The following is a 23,220-nucleotide window of genomic DNA, read 5'->3' as shown; positions in this document are numbered from 1 at the left end:
TTGCAAAACTTGATGACTTTTTAAAAGTGGAGATAAAAAGTTAATTGATCATCACAATATTTCAGAGGAATTATTTAGGACATTGCAATAGTTATTTTTACCATAGTAGTAACTACTCTCAATTGTTTTTAGAATTAAATCCTTATAACTGTGTTGGAAGTTGTTGTAGCAAGCCATTACCAGCCTGTAAAATCCTTGAGATCAGGAATTATTTTTATATATCTTTATAGTTTTTTCAGGGTACATTGTGGCATCATTTGCATTTTACTTGTATTAATGTGTATGATTTTTGCATGCCTAGAGGAAACTTCATTTTATTTTAAGTTAATGTACAAACAATCCCTAGTGGAATATTTTGCTTTACAAAAAAAAGATTTGTTCTTTTCAGTGCTTGAAACTAAGCCCTGCCTCTAGACCAAGAAATTTACCAACACATTTTCTTTCATTTTTTTTTTTTTTTCCGAATACTTACTAAGGGCAAGACATCACATAGTTCTTTATTAAATGTATTAAGTACTCTAGGAAAAGAATCTGAGAGATTGTCCAAGGTCACTCAGAGAATCAGGCAGCACCACCTCTTCTGATTCAGATAACTTGCCCTAAACTAAATTTTGTGATAAATACACTCAGAGTAGGTGTGAGGAAAGAGCCTGAAGTGTCCATCCCGTTTGAGATTAGCAGTCAATGTACTTTGTCCTCAACAGAAGTGTTGATGGATAAAAGAAAAAAACTGGTGTGTAAATTCAGCTTTCACTAAAAGGGCCCTTAAAATAGAAAGGAATTCTATTTAGGTTTAGACAGTGAAGGCTGAGAGATAGAAAGAACTCCTGTAAAGGAGTAAGTTTGAGATATTTTTTCCAACTGAAGAGCCCAAATTATGAAGCAGCAAGAATAAGCATCTTGCCTGCCTGCTTGTATTTCTGGTGTCTTTATTAATCACATGGCTGCCCTGTATCAGCAGCCTTTAATCTACAAATTCACAGCTCCGAAGAGTTATATGAGATTATCCAGACACTATTTAAAGGGCCTGAAATCAAGGAAACAAATGGGCCTTTTCACAAGGAGGTATCTGAGTACTTTTGTAGTCCTTAAAAAAAAAAAAAAAAAAGGTAATTTCACAAAGTAGATACAGTGTATTTGTCAAGCAAATCTCTTTCTCCATTTGTTCCTTCTCATTATAAATGAGTTTATATTCCATGCCTTCAATACCCACCCAAACCTACTGCTGTCGAGTCTATTCTGACTCTAAGTGACCGTATAGGACAGAGCAGAACTGCTCCGTAGGGTTTCCAAGGCTGTAAATCTTTATGGAAGCAGACTGCCACATCTTTCTCCTGAGATAACCTCCAATGAAAAAGGGGGCAATTATTTTGCATTGGGTCTGTTTGCTGCGTTAGTGATGGTTGTCTGCTCTATGGAATCTTATCTTTGACATCTTAGGCTTAAAAAAATCTCAGAGAGTATCCCCAGGACTTAAAGGACCATAAATATAATTTTCTAATGTATACTTTACTTCATTTTAACAATGAGAACATTAATAAACTTAGAATAGTTATATAGACCCTCAAATAGACCGTTTTATTTTGTAGAATACTGTAATCCATAAATACCACAAATATATGTTGAATAACAGCTAGCTGACTACACTTACATTTATTTAACACGCAAATAACTAATTTTTAAAAAAAGTTTTATTGTGCTTTAGATGAAAGATTACAAACCAAGTCAGTCTCTCATATAAAAACTTATATACACCTTGCTATATACTCTTTTTTTTATATATATATATATATACTCCTAGTTGCTCTCTCTCTCTAGTGAGACAGCACACTCCTTCCCTCCGCTCTTTATTTTCATGTCCATTTGGCCAGCTTCTGGCCCCCTCTGCCCTCTCATCTCTTCTCCAGACAGGAGCTGCCCACATAGTCTCATGCGTCTACTTGATCCAAAGAGCTCACTGTTCACCAGTATCATTTTCTATCCCATAGTCCAGTCCAATCCCTGTCTGAAGAGTTGGCTTTGGGAATGGTTTCTGTCTTGGGCTAACAGAAGGTCTAGGAACCATGACCTCTGGGGTCCTTCTAGTCTCAGCCAGACCATTAAGTCTGGTCTCTTTACAAGAATTTGGGGCCTGTACCTCACTGCTCTCCTGCTCCCTCAGGGGTTCTCTGTTGTGTTTCCTGTTAGGGCAGTCATTGGTTGTAGCCTGGCACCATCTAGTTCTTCTGCTCTCAGGCTGATGTAGTCTCTGGTTTATGTGGCCCTTTCTGTCTCTTGGGCTCATGATTACCTTGTGTCTTTGGTGTTTCATTTTCCTTTGCTCCAGGTGGGTTGAGACCAGTCAATGCATCTTAGATGGCCACTTGCTAGCATTTAAGACCCCAGGTGCCACTCTCCAAAGTGGGATGCAGAATGTTTTCTTAATAGATTTTGTTATGCCAATTGACTTAGATGTCCCCTGAAACCATGGTCCCCAAACCCCCGCCCCTGCTACCCTGGCCTTTGAAGTGTTCAGTTTATTTGGGAAACTTCTTCGCTTTTGCTTTAGTCCAGTTGTGCTGACCTCTCCTATATCGTGTTGTCTTTCCCTTCACCCAAAATAGTTCTTATCTACTATCTAATTAGTAAAAACCTCTCTCCCTTCCTCCCTTCTCTCTCTCGTAATCATCAAATAGTATTTTCTTTCCTCTTTATTTTTTTGAGTTCTTATAATAGCGGTCTTGTACAATATTTGTCCTTTTGCAACTGACTAATCTCACTCAGCATAAGGCCTTCCAGATTCCTTCATGTTATGTAATGTTTCACGGATTCATCATTGTTCTTTATCTATGGGTAGTATTCCATTGGGTGAATATACCATAATTAATTTATCCATTCATCCGTTGATGGGCACCTTGGTTGCTTCCATCTTTTTGCTATTGTAAACAATGCTGCAATGAGCGTGGGAGTGCATATATCTGTTCGTGTAAAGGCTCTTATTTCTCTAGGATATATTCCAAGGAGTGGGATTGCTGGATTGTATGGTAGTTCTACTTCTAGCTTTTTAAGGAAGCACCAAATCGATTTCCAAAGTGGTTGTACCATTTCACATTCCTACCAGCAGTGTATAAGTGTTCCAGTGTCTTCACAACCACTGCAACATTTATTAACAAATAACTAATTTTGATATAGTGTAAGAACCAGGTCACAGAAGATTTTTTTTAGCTTTCTTTTTATTGTACTTTAGATGAAGGTTTACAGAGCAAATTAGTTTCTCATTAAGCAATTAATACACATTGTTTTGTGACATTGGTTGCCAACCCCATGATGTGTCAATACTGTCCCCTTTTTGACCAGCTTTCCTGTCTCCTCCTGCATTCTCGTCCTTACCTCTGAGCTGGTATGCCCATTTAGTCTCATTTTATATTATGGGTCTCTCTAATCTTTGGCTTAAGGGAGAACCTCAGGAAGGACTTAATTACTGAGCTATAAGATTCCCTAGGCCCATACTCTCAGGGTCTCTTGAGTCACTGTCGGACCAGTAAGTCTGGTATTTTTTTTGTGGGTTAGAATCTTGCTCTACATTTTTCTCCAGCTCTGTCCGGGACCATCTATTGTGACCCCTGTCATTGCAGTCGGTGGGATAGCCTGGCACCATCTAGTTGTGCTGGACTTGGTTTGGTGGAGGCTGTGGTAGTTGTGGTCCATTAATCCTTTGGACTAATCTTTCCCTTGTGTCTTTGGTATTCTTCACTCTCCCTTGCTCCAGATGGAGTAGGACCAGTGGTGTATCTTAGATGGCCACTCAAAAGCTTTTAAGACCCCAGACGCTACTCACAATAGTAGGATAGAGAACATTTTCTTTATAAACTATTTCATGCCAATTGAGCTAGATATCCCCTGAGACCAAGGTCCCCAGCCCTCAGCCAAGTAATTCGGTTAAGGGATCATAAATATAATTTTTACAGCTTCTGAATGAAATGCAGTCCTCAAAACAATAAGTGCAAGGAAACTGCATTAATAATTACTATTTAAAAATCACCATAAAAAAGATAACCACAAATTTAAAAGGATGTATGTAACTATTAGCTTCTATAATTTTAAATTGCTTTTCAGAGACATATTTTTTAGATAAAACCAAAGAAAGCACTCTGTTTTCTTTGGAAGTCAGATGTAATTCAATACTAACACTTTGCATTTACAGTTCTATATTTTTTAAAAGGCTTTCATGTACATAATTTCTTTTGGTATTCACAGCCCTCTGAAATAGATAATGCATTTATTATCATTTATAGATGGAGGAAGCTGAGACATGAGAATTTAAGGCCAAGACCTCACGACCACATTGTGAATGAATGAGGCAGGACAAGAATTCTTGTTCGAGTGTTTTGTTCTTTACCATCTATCAGTAAAACTTGTATCTTTGATTAATTACAGACATTCTCATTTTATAGTTCAGTATGTAAAGGCAAGAAAAAATCTTAATGGGTTTGAGCAACATCACACTGTAAGAGAAACGAGTAGCTGAGAAAAATATACACAAATTCTGACTTGAAATCCTTTACTCAAATCACTTGACCGCAGTAAATGTAAGAGGGAAGACTGAAGAGTTGTGCAGAACATATTGTTCATTACTGTTTTTAAGGTTTGTCTTAGATAAAAGGCTTCCATTAAAATCATTTCTTCTTGGCAAACACTGTAGATTTTTTTTATCACTACTCTTCTCTTCTAGAAATATTAAAAACAAAAGAGATTTTTCTGCTTCAGGTTATAAATGGAAATGGAATAATTCCTTATGCTGAACAAAGGTCAGAAGGATTAAATTTTTTTAAACTTAAGTATAGGATCCTGCCATCGTATAGTTGCAAAGTATATAACAGGCCTAAGCTATTGTATGGCCAAATTTATACTGATATTACAGCAACCTTCTGTTCATCTGACTCTTAAAAATTAATTGATTTTAAATCAAAGAAACCAGATGACTGGTTGCCTCAGTGTTCTTAAATAAATATTAGAGAATTAAAAATAATCTGCATACTGGGCATTGGTCATTATTTGGGCCTTCTGAACTGCTTCCCTATGTTTAGAGAATTTCTCACCTTGTAAGTATTGGTAGCAAGCAAAGACTGCCTCCCATAACGGAAGTGGAAGATGTCAGATACTCCCTTTCTCAACTTTCCTTGAAGCCAGGGTATAGGTATGTGACCTGACTCTTCAGTCAGCCACCTATGCTGGAACTTTGACTCTGAGCTGATACAAGCAACGGTGTTCTCTCTTTCTCTCCATAGTGGCAGCAGAGGTTACTGTAAACTTGAGTTTTCAGTGTGTAAGTGGCCAAGGGCAAAGTGGTGTGGCTATAGGGAAATACCCTGGTCACAGTTTGCCCAGGACTTTCCTGGTTTTAGCATGGAAAGCCCCAAATCCCTGGAAACCCCTCAGTTGTAGGAAAACCAAGACTGTTGGTCACTCTAACCAGCTTCCCCGTCAGATTAATTCCCTGGGTAGTTTATCCTTGCTGCTTAACTTCAAGCCTGGTTTTTCAGCTCTCTCAGCAATTTTGTGAGCTACCCAATATTCCTTTTTTTTTTTTTTTTTAAGTTTTTATTGAATTATAGCTCAATATCCTTTTACTCAACTACCGTTCTGCTTAAATCAATGAGAGTTAACCTCTATTACTGCTACCAAGAACCTTGACTGAAAAAGACACCTTTGTGTGTAAGCAGTTTGGAAATCTGTGTTCTACAGTGTTGGCTTGATTCAGTTCATAAGGTTATTATGGAACAAATTTGATGTTAGTGAAACTCTTTAGCATTATTAAAAGGTGCTGCAGAAGCATTAATAATGATTTTTTTATTGTATTTTTGAAATCCTAAAATATTTCTGATGGTTGAGACTATTGTGAACCATCTTTCCCAGGTGATGGGGATAAATAAACATTGACAGATGCAAAGCCACTTAAAAGTAGAGTTTTTGACAGAAAAATTCTTTTATTTTCTCCACCTCATCCCATTCCGTATTTATGAATGCTTGTTTCAAGATGAAGAATTAAAAAAAAAATTTTTTTTTTTATTGTGCTTTCGGTGAGAGTTTACACAGCAGATTAGGTTCCCATTTAACAATTTCTACAGAATTTATTCAGTGACATTGGTTATATTTTTCACAATGTGTCAACATTCTCATTAATTCCATTCTGATAGCTCTGTTTCCAATAATCTAGTTTCCCTGCCCCTTTACCTTCTTATCTTTGCTTTAGGATAATTGTCGACCATTTGATCTCATATAGATAATTTTTTAAAGGAGCACAGTACTCACAGGTTATATTCTTTATTTGATGAGCCACTCTGTTATTTAGCTAAAAGGTACCCTCAGGGGCTAATTTCAGTTCAAGGTTTAAAGACAGCCTTAGGGAGTCTTCTAGTCTCAACTGGTCCAGTAAGTCTAGACTTTTTAAGAATTTGAGTTCTGTTCCATGTTTCTCTCCTGTTCTAACAGGATCCATCTATTGTGGCCCTGCCCAGAACAGTCTGTAGTGGTAGCCAGGTATCCTCTGGTTCTTCTGTTCTCAGGTTACATGACACCGTGTTTCATGTAGACAGTGCTGTAGTCTAGTTTCTTTTCTGAGTCTTTAGTTTTCTTCTTTCTCTTTTGCTCCGGATGAGTAGAGACCAATACTTGTATCTTACATGGCTGCTTTCAAGCTTTTAAGACCCCAGACACTACTCACCGAACAAGGATGCAGAACATAAATTTTATTATCTGTATTATGCCACTTGACCGAGTTTTCCCACGAGACTATGATCCTAAGCCTTCAAACCCAGAAAACCAAATTCATGAAGTGTTTGGTTATGTCTGAGAGGTATCCGTAACTGTGCGCCCTATGTGGTTTATTTATCATATGTATGAATATATATGCATATATTCACATATATAATAATGGTACTGAAGGAAGAGGTCCAAGGTGCACTGAAGGCATTGATGAAAAACAAGGCTCCAGGAATTGACAGAATACTAACTGAGATGTTTCAACAAATGGATGCAGTGCTGGAAGTGCTCACTCATCTATGCCAAGAAATTTGAAAGACAGCTACCTGGCCAGCTGACTGGAAGAGATCCATGTTTATGCCTATTCCCAAGAAAGGTGATCCCACTGAACACAGAAATTATCAAACAATATCATGAATATCACACGCAAGTGAAATTTTGCAAAGATCATTCAAAAGCAGTTACAACAGTATATCGACAGGGAGCTGAGAGAAATTCAAGCCAGATTCAGAAGAGGACTTAGAACCAGGAATATCATAACTGATTGCCAGTACAGATCCTGGCTGAAAGCAGAGAATACCAGAAAGATGTTTAGCTGTGTTTTATTGTCTATGCAAAGGCATTCAACTCTTTGGATCATAACAAATTATGGGTAACACTGGGAAGAATGAGAATTCCAGAGCTTTTAATTGTGCTCATGAGGAACCTGTACATACATCAAGAGTCAGTCGTTTGAATAGAACAAGGGGTTACTGTGTGGCTTAAAGTCAGGAAAGGTGAGGATTAGGGCTGTATCCTTTCACCATACCATTCAATCTGTATCCTGAGCAAATAATATGAGAAGCTGGACTATATGAAGAAGAATGGGGCATCAAGATTGGAAGAAGACTCATTAACAACCTGTATTATGCAGATGACACAACCTTGGTTGCTGAAAGTGAAGAGGACCTGAAGCACTTACTGATACATATCAAAGACAACAGCCTTCAGTATGGATTACATCTCAACATAGAGAAAACAAAAATTCTCACAACTGGACCAATAAGCAACATCATGATAAATGGAGAAAAGATTGAAGTTGTTAAGGATTTCGTTTTTCTTGGCTCCAAAATCAACAGCCATGGAAGCAGCAGACAAGAAATCAAAAGACACATTGCATTGGGAAAATTGGTTGCAAAAGACCTCTTTAATGTGTTGAAAAGCAAAGATATCACTTTGACAATTAAGTGTGCCTGACTCAAGCCATGGTGTTTTCAATCACCTCATGTGCATGCGAAAGCCAGATGATGAATAAGGAAGACCGATGAAGAATTGATGCCTTTGAACTGTGGTGTTGGCAAAGAATATTGAATATACCATGGACTGTCAAAAGAATGAACAAATCTGTCTTGGAAGAAGTACAACCAGAATGCTCCTTAGAAGCAAAGATGGCAAGACTATGTCTCAGATAGTTTGGACATGTTATCAGGAGGTGTCAGTCCCTGGAGAAGTACATGATGCTTGGTAAAGTAGAGGGTCAGCGAAAAAGAGGAAGACCCTCTACGAGATGGACTGACAACAGTGGCTGCAACAATGGGCTCAAACATAACGATTGTGAAGATGGAACAGGAATAGATGGTGTTTCATTCTGTTGTACACAGGGTTACTATGAGTAGGAACCCACTCAAGGGGACCTTACAATAACAGCATATGCATATATACACGTATACCTATATATACACATATATATACCTATATATACATATAGATATAGATTCAAGATGAAGAATCTTTAAAGTTCTAAAGTTAAAAAACAAAAGAAAGTGGCGACCTAAAAAATCCCAGTCAACTATTCATCTTTGGAGTATGGGTAAAAGTTCTTTGTTCTTTTTCCTGATAGAAACTAGATGACAGCTGGATGTGTTCAGGAGGGGTATCCCTCCTGAAAGCATCCACCTCTCATCCAGCTTCACTTTCATGACATGTTCATGTTACTGCACTCTGATTTTCCATCCTTCGGAGATATATATGTGGAGAAAACCTTCGACGAGGATATTCCTGTTCATAAAATTGTTATTAAAATATTATTACATAAACAATACATCCTTTTTAAAGAAAAACTAGAAAATACAAGTAGACAAATAGAAATAAACATCCATAATTCTGCTGCTGTTAATATTTTGGCATTCTTTTTTCTAAACATACATGTCTGTATTTATAAAAATTTTAAAAAATTTTGGGTCAAACTATTCATACTATTTCAGAACATGTTTTATTATTAGTATTACGAATAGCTTTCTATGTAGATTCACATACATAATTTTAAACGATTGTACATTTTTACAATGTATAGAGGTATTACAACTTATGTCATCAATGAGCTGTTGTTGGGCATTTTTAGCTTTTGTAAACAACACAGTTAAAAAATGTATATATTTCTTTGAACATTCTTCTGATTATTTCCCCCAAATAAATAATGAAACTGGAATTTTTGCATCAGAAAGTATGGTAATTTTGAGGCTTTTCTTATCTTTTGCCACACTGCCTCCCAGAAAAGTCATGGTATTTATGTTCCCACTAGTTACCTATAAGCTTGTCTACTTCCTCCCACCTTCAACACCACTGAGAATTATCATTCTTTTTAATCTTTATTGATTTGATAGGCAAAGAGATAGCTCATTATTTTATTGATTACTAGTGAATTTAACTGAACATTTTAGTATATATTTTGGCCTTGTATTTCTTCTTTTGTAAATTATCAAGAGCTCATTTTCTCCAGTGCAGATATATGATATTGATTGCTTAATTCTATCTTGAAATGCAGAGATGCAAACCCAAATTCTGAAAGTAATTAAAAGAACTGTCATCATTTGGGTTGTCATCATCACCAAGCCACTTGATTTTTGTAAATCATTTCCTTCTCGAAATAGGTTTCTAGCTGATTTTCACTGTTTTGCTCCCTTCTGCAAAGGTCCTTAGATTTTCAAAATTTATTTTCTTTTACCCCAAGAAATAGCATATTCACATTGTACTGCTTATTTTAAATATAGGTGCTTGAGAAGTTATATCTTGTATAAGAAGGAGTCAAGCAGATAGTAGCAAAATGCAATTAATCTAATCAGTTTTCTCTAGGTTAAAAATATTGTCTCCCCTTTAAAAAGAAAAAAGTGACATCTTTTTTTTTTCTTGTATCTAAGTACTATTAAATGGAATAGTTATGATGCTGGCATTTGTCACAAGGTGGGAGTTTAGAGGAAATGTAATGAGTACCACCTTGGCAGCAGAACTACCTGCTTATTTCCCAAATGCTTTTTTTGCTGACCTTCGTGTCTGCTATTACCTCAAAATCCATTATCACCCACTTTTAAAGCCTACCTGCTGGGTGTTGCCGGAGGCTGTTATTATCAGTCACACCAGAGAGAGGAGAGTGGGCGAGAAACTCTTCAGGGGATCTTGGTTGGCTTCTATATTTTAGCTCTATTTTTAACTCTGTACGATCAATGTTGATGACTGTAGGCATTGGGCTTAATCTGAGTGCACTCAGTCGCCTTTGGCTCATTCTTTTCACACCTCAGAACCTTTTCCCAAGCTACCTATGCTCAGAGTGACCATATGCTCTCTATTTTTCTGGAGAGTTCCAGTTTCAAATATGTTGCCCTGTTGCCAAATCAGATGTCGGACCATATGCTTCATATTTTCTTTAGGGGAAATATATTCACTTACCTATGTTTCAGCTCCCTAAACTCTGCTCATCAAGATTTCTATTGGTTCTGCTAGACAGTTTATGAAAATTTTTATGAATCTAAAATGCAACTCAGATGTCTTCTCTTCTGGGAAGCCTTCCTTCATCACCTTCCTCCCTTAGATGCTGCTTCTAAGTGCTCTCAGAGGTCTCTGTGCTTCTTTCTGGTAGAGCACAACCCAAGCGTCAGGATTTCCCTCAACCACCTGTTAGGATCACCTTCCTCTCTAAACTTGGGACAAGTGAAGGGTGAGAGGGGTTGTTCCATATCTGTTATGGATTCACCCACCTGCTCTCGGCTTTTCAGGAGAGCAGTCTCTGTTCAGTTAGATGACACCTTTCATTTTCCTGGTGTTAAGGTTTGAATCATAGTCCACATTCTCCTTCCCCCTCCTGGTAATCTGTGGATCTGAGTGTTCCCCAGCAGCACATTTCCCTACCTTGTGTATTTCAGTCTAGGATAATACCACAGGGAAGGGATGGGCGTTCCAGATGAGTTTTTTACTCTAAGTCCGGTTGCCTAGTCTAGTGTCTAGGGAGAGTTTTGGTATTCTAAGAATTTAGGAGACAGTTATTGGATCAGGCACATGTACACAAACATCAATTTTCCAAGCAGTGCCAATAAAGATGAAAAGAAACATTTTCCTGGTATTCTGTGTAACACAGCACTGGTACTCAATGAAGTACTTCTCATTAGAATGCAAAACAACATTAGTTCTCTTTCCCCTTCTCTCTTCTGCTTTTAAATAGAGAGCTCCAGGGCAACCAGAAATAAGAAAATGGACCAATTTCTGAATCTAATTACTTCCTAATGGATGAGAATATGATACAAGCTATGGCTCTTCTCTGCAGAAAAGAATGTACCTAGTCAATGCACAGAGAATTTTACAAATGGTTCCAGGGCATCTACAGACCTCTACATCTCAGAATAAGAATTTGTCATATTTATTCGTGCTAGGTACTAGGGGGCAGACATTAATCAAATAATCACAAAGACAAATGTAAAATTATCATTGCAATTTTTGGCATATAATAGGTTGAGTTGCCTTAGTCAGAGAGATCCTAGAAGTCTCCTCTGGTAAAGTGATGACTGAGGTAGAATCAACCAGGAGAGTATGGAGAGTCCAGATAGAGGAAACTGCATGTGCAAAATCCCTGTGGCTGGGAGGAGTAGTCATATTAAGTGAATAGAAAGGCCAGTGTGGCTTGAGGGCAGAGAATGAGGGAGAGATCTGGTGAAACTCTGAGACCGGAGAGAGAGGCAGGTGTAGGATGATGAAGGGCTTTGTAAACCCTATTAAGGAATTTGGTCTTTATTCTAGAAGCAGTGGGAGCTGTTGTTGCTAGAGGGTTGATATCTGGTTTTAGTTTTGAATAGGACACTCTGGTCATTTGTGGAGAATAGAGAGAAGTAAGAGTGAATGGGGAGAGACCATTTGGGACACTATGACTCTATTCCAGGTAAAACCCCACTACCATCAAGTCGATTCTGACTCATAGCAACCCTATAGAGGATGGTAACTTGAAGCAGAAGGGGCAATAGAGAAAAAGATAAGTGTCTGGATTCAAGGGATAGTCCATAAGTGAAATTGATAGAACTGAGAGATGAGTTGGAAAATGGGAAAACAGGTGAAAGAGAAGAAATGCCAAGTACAGTACCCAGCATTAATACAAAACCAACAGCCAACATCATTCTTAATGGAGAGAGGCTGAAAACATTCCCCCTGACAACAGGAACAAGACAAGGATGCCCTTTATCATCACTCCTATTTAACATCGTCCTGGAAGTCCTAGCTAGAGCAGTAAGGCAATGTCTTAGTTATCTAGTGCTGCTGTAATAGAAATACCACAAGTGGATGGCTTTAACAAACAGAAATTTATTCTCTCACAATCTAAGAGGCTACAAGTCCGAATTCAGGGTGACACCTCCAGGGGCAGTCTTTCTCTGTTGGCTCTGAGGGAAGTTCCTTGTCATCAATCTTCCATTCCTCTAGGGACGCTGGGTCCAAAGGATGTGCTCATTCCCAGCTCTTGTTTCTTGGTGGTATGAGGTCCCCTTGTCTGTCTGCTTGCTTCTCTCTTTTATATCTCAAAAGAGATTGATTTAAGACACAATCTTGTAAATTGAGTCTTGCCCATTAACATAACTGCCGCTAATTTCACCTCATTAACATCATAGAGTAGGATTTACAACACATAGGAAAATCACGTCAGATGACAAAATGATGGACAATCACACAATACTGGGAATCACAGCCTAGCCAAATTGACACATATTTTTGGGGGACACAATTTAATCCATAACAGGAAAGAAAAAGAAATAAAGGACATCCAAATTGGTAAGGAAGAAGTAAAACTGTCTCTATTTGGAGATGGTATGATACTATACATGGACAATACAAGAGACTCCACAAGAAAACTCCTGGAAGTAACAGAAAGATTTAGCAGGTTAGCAGGATACAAGATAAACATATAGAAATTGGTTGGATTCCTATACACCAATAAAGAGAATTATGCTCATAAAAAGACCAGACTTAATGGTCTGACTGAGACTAGAAGGACCCCGGAGGTCATGGTCCACAGACTTTCCGTTAGCCCAAGACAGGAACCATTCCCAAAGCCAACTCTTCAGACAGGGATTGGACTGGACTAAGGGATAGAAAAGGATACTGGTGAAGAGTGAACTTCTTGGATCGAGTAGACACATGAGACTATGTTGGCATCTCCTGTCTAAAGGTGAGATGAGAAGGTGGAGGGGGTCAGAGACTGGCCGAATGGACATGAAAGAGAGACTGGAGGGAAGGAGTGTGCTGTCTCATTAGGGGGAGAGCAACTAGGAGTGTATAGCAAGGTGTGTATAAATTTTTATATGAGAGACTGAGTTGATTTGTAAACTTTCACTTAAAGCACAATAAAAATTAAAAAAAGAATTATGAAAAGGAAATCAGGAAAGCAATACCATTTATAATAGCCCCTAAAAAAAATAAAATACTTTGGAATAAATCTAACCAGGAACCTGAAAGACCTATACAAAGAAAACTACGAAACATCACTGCAAGAAACCAAAAGAGACCTACATAAATGGAAAAACACATCATGCTCATGGAAGGGTAGACTCAACATAGTGAAAATGTCAATTCTACCCAAAGCAATCTACATGTACAACGCAATCCCGATCCAAATACCAACAGCATTCTTTAACGAGATGGAAAAACCAATCATTAACTTTATATGGAAAGGAAAGAGGCCCTGGTTAAGTAACGAACTATTGAAAAAGAAGAATGAAGTACGAGAACTTGCAATACCTTATCTCAGAAACTACTACCCAGCTATGGTAGTCAAAACAGGCTGGTACTGGTATAATGATAGACACGTTGACCAATGGAAGAGAATCGAGAACCCAGATATAAATCCATTCAACTGCTGTCACCTGATCTTCGACAAAGGCCCAAAGTCCATTAAACGGGGAAAAGACACTCTTTTTAACAAATGGTACTGGCAAAATCGATGTCCATCTGTAAAAAAATGAAACAGGACCCATACCTCCTCACACCATACACGAAAACTAATTCAAAATGGATTGAAGACCTAAATATAAAACCAAAAGCTATGGAGATCATAGAAGAAAAATAGGTCAACACTAGAGGCCCTAATACATGTCATAACTGGGATATCGTAAAAATTAAACACTCATTCTCATCAAAAGACTTCACCAGAAGAATAAAAAGAGACTCTACAGGCTGGGAAAAAATTTTTGGCTATGACAAATCTGACAAAGGTCTAATCTCTAAAATCTATAGGAAAATCCAAAACTTCAATAACAAAAAGACAAATAATCCAATTAAAAAAATGGGTAAAGGATATGAACAAACACTTCACCAATGAAGACATTCAGGTGGATAACCGACACATGAGGTAATGCTCATGACCACTAGCCATTAGAGAAATGCACACCAAAACTACAATGAACAAGAGTATGCCCCCTGCACACCTTTTTAATTCAGTACTGAAGTCACTCCTGAGGTTCACCCTTCTGCCAAAGATTAGACAGGCTCATAAAACAAAACAAGTCTAAATGGGCACACCAGCCCAGGGGCAAGGATGAGAAGGCAGGAAGGGACAGGAAAGGTGGTAATGGGGAGTCCCAGGCTGAGAAAGGGAGAGTGTTGGCATGTCATGGGGTTGTCAACTAATGTCACAAAATAATGTATATTAATTGTTTAACGGGGAACTAATTTGCTCATAAGCCTTCATCAAAAAAAAAAACTGCAATGGGATACCATCTCACCTTGACATTGAATCAGAAAACAACAAATATTGGAGACGCTGTGGGGAGGTTGGAACTCTTATGCACTGCTGGTGGGAATGCAAAATGATATAACCACTTCGGAAAATGATATGGTGCGTCCTTAAAAAAGCTAGAAACAGAAATACCATACGACCCAGCTCTTTCACTCTTAGGAATATATCCTAGAGAAATAAGAGCCATCACACAAATGGACATATGCACACCCATGTTTACTACAGCATTATTCACAATAGCAAAAAGATAGAAACAAACTAAGTGCCCACGACAGATGAATGGATAAACAAACGATGGTACATTCACACAATTGAATATTATGCAACAATAAAGAGCAATGATGAACCTGGAAACATCTCACAGCAGGGATGAATCTGGAGGGCATTATGCTGAGTGAAACAAGTCAATCAGAAAAGGACAAATACTGTATAAGACCGCCATTATAAAAACATATGAAAATGTTTCCACACAGAAAGAAACAATCTTTGATAGTTAGGAGGAAGGGGAGGGGTAGGGAGGAAAAAATTCTAACTCGACAATAGATAAGTGGTAACTTTGATGAATGGTAAGACAATACACAATACTGGGGAAATTGACACAGCTTGACCAAGGCAGGGTCATGGAAGCTTCATAGACACATCAGCCTCCCTGAGGGACTGAATTACTGGGCTGAGGGCTGGGGATCATGGTCTCAGAGGCACCTAGCTTAATGTTGTTGTGTGCTGTCAGTGGATTCCAACTCATAGTGACCCTATAGGACAGAGTAGAACCGCCCCAAAGGATTTCAAGGAGTGGCTGCTGGATTCAAACTGCTGACCTATTGGTCAGCAGCCTCAGCTCTTAACCACTTCACCACCAGGGCTCAGTTTATAAAGAAAATGTTCCACATTCTACTTTGGTAAGTAAAGTCTGAGGTCTTAAAAGCTTGTGATTGGCCATTTAAGATACTCCACTGATCCTACCCCATCTGAAGCATCGGAGAATGAAGGTACACTCATATTTGCTGATAGAATAAATCAATAACTTTTAACTAAAGTAAATTAAAACATTAAACTTCTATGCAATATATTGTGCTATCTTCAAAGTATAAATATGTGAAATACTGGTTTTCAGATTTATATTTTCCTAATTAAAGAGATGCATGAAAAACGGAATGAATTATTGATACAATATGTATAAATCTCAAAATAATTATTCTGAATGAAACAAACAAACAAAACCCCCCCCCAAAAAACACCCAAACCTGCTGCCGTCAAGTCAATTCTGACTCATAGCGACCCTAGAACAGAGTAGAACTGCCCCATAGTGTTTCCAAGTAGCGACTGGTGGATTTGAACTGCCGACTTTTTGATTAGTAGCCATCGATCTTAACCACTGTGCCACCAGGGCTCCAAAAAGAAAGTCCTGGCAATTTGCTTTTGTAAAGAAGCCAGTAAAACCCTATGGAGCTCAGTTCTACTCTGTAACACATGGGTCCACCATGAACCACAATAGATTCAATGACAATGGGTTTGGTGTTTTGGTTTTTAGCCTGCTACATACAGCATGAGACATATGTGGCTCAGTCAGTCGACCCCTTCCCTGCAGCTGTTAGCTAAACGAGATAATATTTATAAAATGGAGCCCTGATGGTGCAATGGTTAAGAGCTAGGCTGCTAACTGAAAGGTTGGCAGTTCGAATCCACCAGCCACTCCATGGGAGAAAGATGTGGCACTCTGCTTCCATAAAGATTACAACTTTGGAGGCCCTGTGGGGCAGTTCTACTCTGTCCTATAGGGTTGCTATGAGTTGTAATCTATTCAAGGGCAATGGGCTGATATTTATAAAGAGCCTAGCACGGTGTAGGGCACGTAGTAAGTATTCAGAATATGGTAGCAATTATTATTTTTAGGTCAGGGCCCATATCTTATGCATCTTTGCCTCCCTAGCACCTAGCACAGGGTCTTCTGCATAACAGAAACTCAGTAAATGTGGCTATTTTGGAAACTACGGTAATCTCAATGAATAGTCTAATGATAATCTTCTCCAAGACAGTACCATATATTTAAAACAGTAAGAAATCATGCGCCTCTAGAGTTGTGATTTAAAAAGCAAACAAACAAGAAAATTTTTGTTATCTTCACTTCCTTGAAATTCAGGACTGATATTGAAATTCTCTTTTCTTAACTTTGATCTTTGATCAGCAGCATTTGATACCAGCTGATCATTCCTTTCTCCTTGAAACACTTTCTTCATTTGGCTTCCCAGATACCATATTTTTCTGATTTCCCTTCTACCTCACCAGACACTCCTCATCAGTATCCTTTGAGGGATCACCCTCATCTCCTCTAAATGGTGAAGTGCTCTAGGGCTCAGTCCTTGGTCCTAGTCTCTTCTCCATTCCCTCCCTTGGTGATCTCATTTAAACCATGGCTTTAAATACCTACATTTTATCACTTTTCCTATCTTTTTTCCACCAAAAGAATTTTGAATGCAAGAAGCCCAATTCTCTTCCTAGGAGGATATTCCTGAATAAAGAGTAATCTCTTCCTTTTATTTATTTATTCAGTCTTGAAGGTTACCCAACAGAAGAGTGAATCTGCAAGGAATAAATCGGCACGGCTAACTTTGCATAAAGTTTCAAAATTATTCTCACATCCACTTTTCTAATTATATTACTATTCTAATGGTAATATTATTGTATCCTAATTCTATCACTACTCTTACTATTGTACTGTTACCACCACCCCCTTCTTATTCCTGCTGTAAAGTGGTACCAGATCCCCACAAAGTGACTAATGCTATAGCTTTCTAACAGATCTCCTTGACTCCATATTCTTTGTTCTAATCCATCACTGTAAAAAAACAAACAAACCTGATTTATAAAGTCTGGACTACTTGTTATTGCCTTAATTCTTTGATTTCAATAAATTTTACAATTTTCATATTTACAATTTTCAAGAAGTTTTCATATTTATTATGTTGCTTAATTCTTATAATAGCCCTGTAAAGTAGGTATTATTAACCCCATTTTACAGATGAGGGAACAACATACACAGAGACTAAGTATTACTTGAAAAAGTCACATAGGTAATACACCTACTCCTCTCTTATCAACCAGCTTTGTTATTTGACATTTCGCATTTATGATGATAGTGAAAATCTCCTATCTGACTGCTTCGTGCATTAAAGACATAGGTTTGGCAGTAACAGAAGCCGAGGTATGGGGCAAGAGTAATGCTGACTATGATGGTTAAGGTTATGTGTCAACTTGCCTGGGCCATGATTCTTAAAGTTTTGCAGTTATCTAATGATGTAATTTGGCAGTTATGTAATGATGTAATTTGGCAGTTATGTAACGATGTGTAGTCATCTTCAAAATGGAGGATGTGGTCATCCTCAATTTTCACATAATGCTGAGTTTTGAGTTTTGCATAACGACCTAGTCTTTGGAACCTAACCATGTCAATAAGTGAGGAATGAGTGTATATGTCAGATCTGAGGTTAAAATCCAGGTCTTCTTATTCCAATTCAAGTATTTTCTTTCTTCCTTCCTCCTCCTCTCCTCTCCCCTCCCTTCCTTCTTCCCTCCCTCTAGCCTTCCTTCCTTCCTTTTCTTAGAGATGTTCTTTTATACTTTCTGCTTACATCTCTCCTTCTGGAACTACAAATCATCTTCAGCTCTTGCTGCAGGATGGGGCTGGTTTCCATGTTAGTACCACATGACCTTATGCTCCCTAGCAATATCTGATTGGAACAAGGGTGAATATTTGACCCAAACTGGGTCAAATGCTCCCTCCCAGGAAATTGGAAATGGATCAGAGACTCTGATAAGTTGTTGGGAACTGATGTTAGCAGCTAAGAGTTTTGTTTTTTTTTTCCTTCTATGTACATGTCTATGTACATGTCAGTTTTTTGAGGGCCCAAACTGACACACCAGGTTTCAAAGAGAGAAAGAAACAGACAATGAAAATCAGAGACGAAAGATATGTCTCCAGAAAGAAGGAAAGATTAACCTGGCTAATTGACTTGGTTCTTGACTTTCCAGTTCCTGGTCCCATACCCTTGTGGGAACCAGATATACTTCCTGTTCATCACTGAAATTGTGAGAAATTATTATTATTATTTTTAAATAATAAATCCTATTTTATTTAAACTTTATTGAGTGGACTTTTGTTCTTGCAGTCAATTGATACCTAAAACACATTACTTTTCCCACTCTTTTTTCCTTTTTATTTCTGATGTCTTTGCTTATGCTCTTTCTTCTCCCTGGAATGTTTTCTTACTCTATTTTCTATCATTCAAAATTCTGCTGTGGTTTTAGTTCTAGTTTAAATATGATTTCTTCCATAATGCCTTCTTCGTTCATTCCATTTGCATTCAATTTGTATCAACCATATGATACTCATTACTTACTGCTTTATAGAATTATTTGTTTGCATGTCTCATCTGGCCTACTGGTGAGCAAAACTCTTGAGGGCAGAAAGCATAGCATGTTAATTATTATGTCCCCCCCCCGTCCCCGCCACTGAGCCAACACATGGCAGTTGTTCATTAAGTAATTGTGAGAGAATGAATGAATATATAAAGGCCTTGGCCCACCCAGCTCTGAAAGGGATTGAGGTCTAAGGCAAACCAGCACATCAAAAGCAGAGCCATCTGTGATATACATATAACCAATCTTCTGCTCATATAATCAGTACCTATGCATTTCCCTATAAGGTTAATTATACTGTCTTTGGAGTGAGATTAAAAAAAAAATTACTGAGCCAATACTCATGTAAGCTGTTGATTCCTCAGGACAAAACAGAGGTGAAACACTTAATATTTCTCATTTTAAAAAATTAAAAGAAACTCCCGATCTCACATCCTTTTTTAGTCATTTATTCCTCTTTACAGGAAAACTCAAAAGAATTATCTGTATTTGCTGTCCCCACATCATCTTTCATTCTTTCTTGGATCCACCTCAATCAAGATTTTGCCCTTACCATTCCACTGATAATACTCTCATCAAGGACACCATTGTTCTCCATATCATTAAACCCAATGCTCAATTCTTAGTCTTCTTCCTGCTTGACCTTTCAGCAATATATGACACAGTTGACCTTCTTGGAACATGTTTTTCATAGTCTTCCAAGAAATTATCTCTCTCTGGTTTTTCCCCTATCTTCTTCTTGGCTTCTCTTTGCAGTCTGTTTTTTTGGTTCTTCCTCATTTCTTTTACAACTAAATGTCAAAGTTGGAGTGTCCTAAGGCTTAGTTCTCCTCTTTTCCATTTACCCTCAATCCCTAGTTTCATCACTTTACAAACTCTATGTATGACTCTTCCTCCTTCCCTTCTCTTCGTTAATGACTTTTTCTAAAGCCTGAGGTGAAACAGGGCAAGATAGGCATCAGGGCCATGTTGGGGATAAACATAGAGGTTCAGAATGGGGTATTGGAATCCAACCTGGGAAAGGATGGTGCCTACATAAAAGGACTGCCTAGCATGGGTAGTCATAGCCTGAGTAGGATGACGAGGGTACTCATGCAGAGGGGCAGCCTGGAGTGGGATATTAGGTACCCACACTTAAAACTGGCCAGGTACTAAGAGTAAAAGCCTAAGCAGTATGAGGAAGGCACCCGCGTGGCAGACAGGTATCAGAGTCTGAGTGGGGTGAGAAAGGCATCTGTACAGGAAGGGAGTGGTGGTGACAACAGAAGACTTGTTACTTACAGGGGAGTTAAGACTTGGTACTTACAGGGGAGTTATCACATAAGTGAATACATTAGACAGCAGGAGTCAGGTTTCTCATGTCAGATGGAAAAGAAGAAAACTAGAATAAACCCTGTGGACTAGAGTGGAGGTATGTGTGTGAATTCATGGACCTCTCTATCTATCTCTGTATCTAAATACCATTCTTCACAAAAGTAGCCAGGAGTCTTGAAGAAATGGCTCATTCCAGGGCTGGGGCTGCAGAAGTACGAGATGAGCCTGGAATATTTTGTTGAGCCAGAAAGTAAAGTGATTCAACAATGATGAGGGCATGTCAAAAAGACACAGATGGCAGTTTGAAGGGGTTGCCACTGACCAAATCTGGGACAACTTGAGCACTGAAATAAATAATGATGGAAACAATTTATAACCCATTAAATAAAACAAGAAACCATGAGTCAATACTTATATAAATCCATAAATGAATGCATGGAAAGTTTAATGAATAGAATGTTTATGTAGTCTCAAAGTACATTTCCACAAAATACTTATTAATTGCAAAGGGGAAAAGAGTAACTTCAAAGTGGAAAAGCCTGAAAAAGAACACCTTATTCAAGTGATTCAAATGAGTATCATTAATAATGAGACAAATAGAAATTGTAAATTACCTAATAGGATGAAATTAGAATATAGGTCACTTTTGTGATATTTCTGACAAAGATCCATAACCCGAATCTAATTGTGAGGAGACATCAGAGACATCCAAATTGAGATATGTACAACAACATAACTGGCTTGTTATCTTCAAAAGTCACAAAGTCATGAAAATAAAGGATAGACCAAAGGAATATTCCAGAATGAAGGAGTTTCTTAAAGAGACATAACAGCTAAAGGCAACACATGATTCTGAACTGAATCCTTTTGATATACGTAGGTGTCATTGAGTTGGTTCCAAATCATAGTGACCCTAGGTACAATAGAACGAAACACTGACTGGTCCTGTGGCATCCTCACGATTGTCGTTATGCTTGAGCTCATTGTTGCAGCCACTATGACAATCCATCTCTTTGAGGGTCTTCTTCTTTTTCTATGACTGTCAGCTTTACCAAGCATAATGTCCTTCTGTCAGAACTGGTTCCTCCTGATAACATGTCCAAAATATATAAGACAAAGTCTCACCATCCTTGCTTCTAAGGAGCATTCTGGATGTACTTCTTCCAAGACAGATTTGTACATTCTTCTGGCAGTCAATGGTACATTCAATATTCTTTGCCAACAACATAATTCAAAGGCATTTCGGTCTTCCTTATTCATCATCCAGCTTTCGCATGCGTGTGAGGTGCCTGAAAATGCGATGGCTTGGGTCAGGGGCACCTTAGTCTTTAAAGTGACATCTTCGCTTTTTAAAACTTTAAGAAGGTCTTTTTCAGCAATATTTGAGTGATTTCTAAGGATTAGATAGTTGTAATACTGCAGTCTTAATTTCCATATTTTGAGAGTTTTATTGTGGTTATGTAGAAGAATGTCCTTATTTGCAGGAAAAACACACTAAGGTATTAAAAGGGTGATGGGGCCTTGGATCAGCATTCTCAATGGATCATTATTAGGTCAACATTGGGTTGTTATTCCCAAATGACTCAGGAGAAATGTTCTTTGTGCTCTACTTGCAAACTTTCCTTTAAGCTTGAGATTGTTTCTGGGAAAAAAAAAGAATGTAAAAGAAAATCACCTATATGCTGATGAGTGTCAATTTCCTCTCTCCAGCTTGGACCTGAATTTAAGATCATATGTTTAATTTTTTAGTCAAAATCTTCACTTGGAAGGATGACTAATGGTTGTCAAACTTGAACTATAAAACTGAACTTTAGATTACGCGTCTGCTTCTATCTCCCTAGCCCCGTTTGTACCTTCCCTAATCTTCTCAGTATTAACCTACTTGTTTAGGGCAAAACTCTTGAAATCATCTCTAAGTCGTCTTTAACTCTGAGATCATCAGCAAATTCTGTTGGCTCTACTTTCAAAAAACATCCAGAATCCAACTGCTTCTTTCTATTTCTCCTACTATCCCTCTGTTTCAAAGCTACCGTCATGTTGTTTTTTTTTTTTAATTAATTTTTATTAAGCTTCAAGTGAACATTTACCATTCCAATCAGTCTGTCACATGTAGGTTTACATACATCTTACTCCCTTCTCCCACTTGCTCTCCCCCTACCGTCATGTTTTATCTAGTCTTCTAAACTAGCTTTCTTACTGGTCTCCCTGATTCTACTCTTGCTTTCATACAGTGGCTTTACAACACTGGGGCCAGATTTACCTTTTAAAACATACCACTGATCCTGTCACTCTTCTACTGAAAACTCACCAATGGCTTTCCATCAACATACAATAAAAACTAAGTTCTTTCCATGGTCTATACAGTTCTCTATTATCTTGGCCACTAGCTACCTCCCCAACCTCATCTCCGACCACTCTTCCTTTAATCACATTGGCCTGTTCTTACAGCACACCAAACACTCTGCCATCTCAGGTCCTTTGCACTGACTGACCTTTAATTCATTAGGATCTCTTTTCAAACACATTTCCCTAGAAAGGCCTTCCCTGACCACCCTACGTAAAATATCCCACTTTCTATCCCTTTACACTGTATTATTTTTCTTCATTGTATTTATTACCACAAGGCATTATATTAGAGTATCTTTTTTTTTTTTTTTTTTTTATTGCTGGTGTATTCCACAAATACATAAGATACATAAGGGCCTAGACTTTTTCCGTCATGTTTA

General features: G+C 38.0%; 1 protein-coding gene across 8 annotated transcripts in view; it reads left to right on the top strand.

Moving 5' to 3' along the window:
* The window catches only part of RABGAP1L (RAB GTPase activating protein 1 like), a 785,265-nt gene that overhangs the window by 5,125 nt on the left and 756,920 nt on the right, over positions 1–23,220 (top strand). The window lies entirely within an intron of this gene.

This window comes from Loxodonta africana, chromosome 25, assembly GCF_030014295.1.
Source record: "Loxodonta africana isolate mLoxAfr1 chromosome 25, mLoxAfr1.hap2, whole genome shotgun sequence".
NCBI lineage: Eukaryota > Metazoa > Chordata > Mammalia > Proboscidea > Elephantidae > Loxodonta > Loxodonta africana.
Note: the sequence above shows the minus strand (reverse complement) of the source record. Positions and strands in the feature narration are given on the sequence as shown.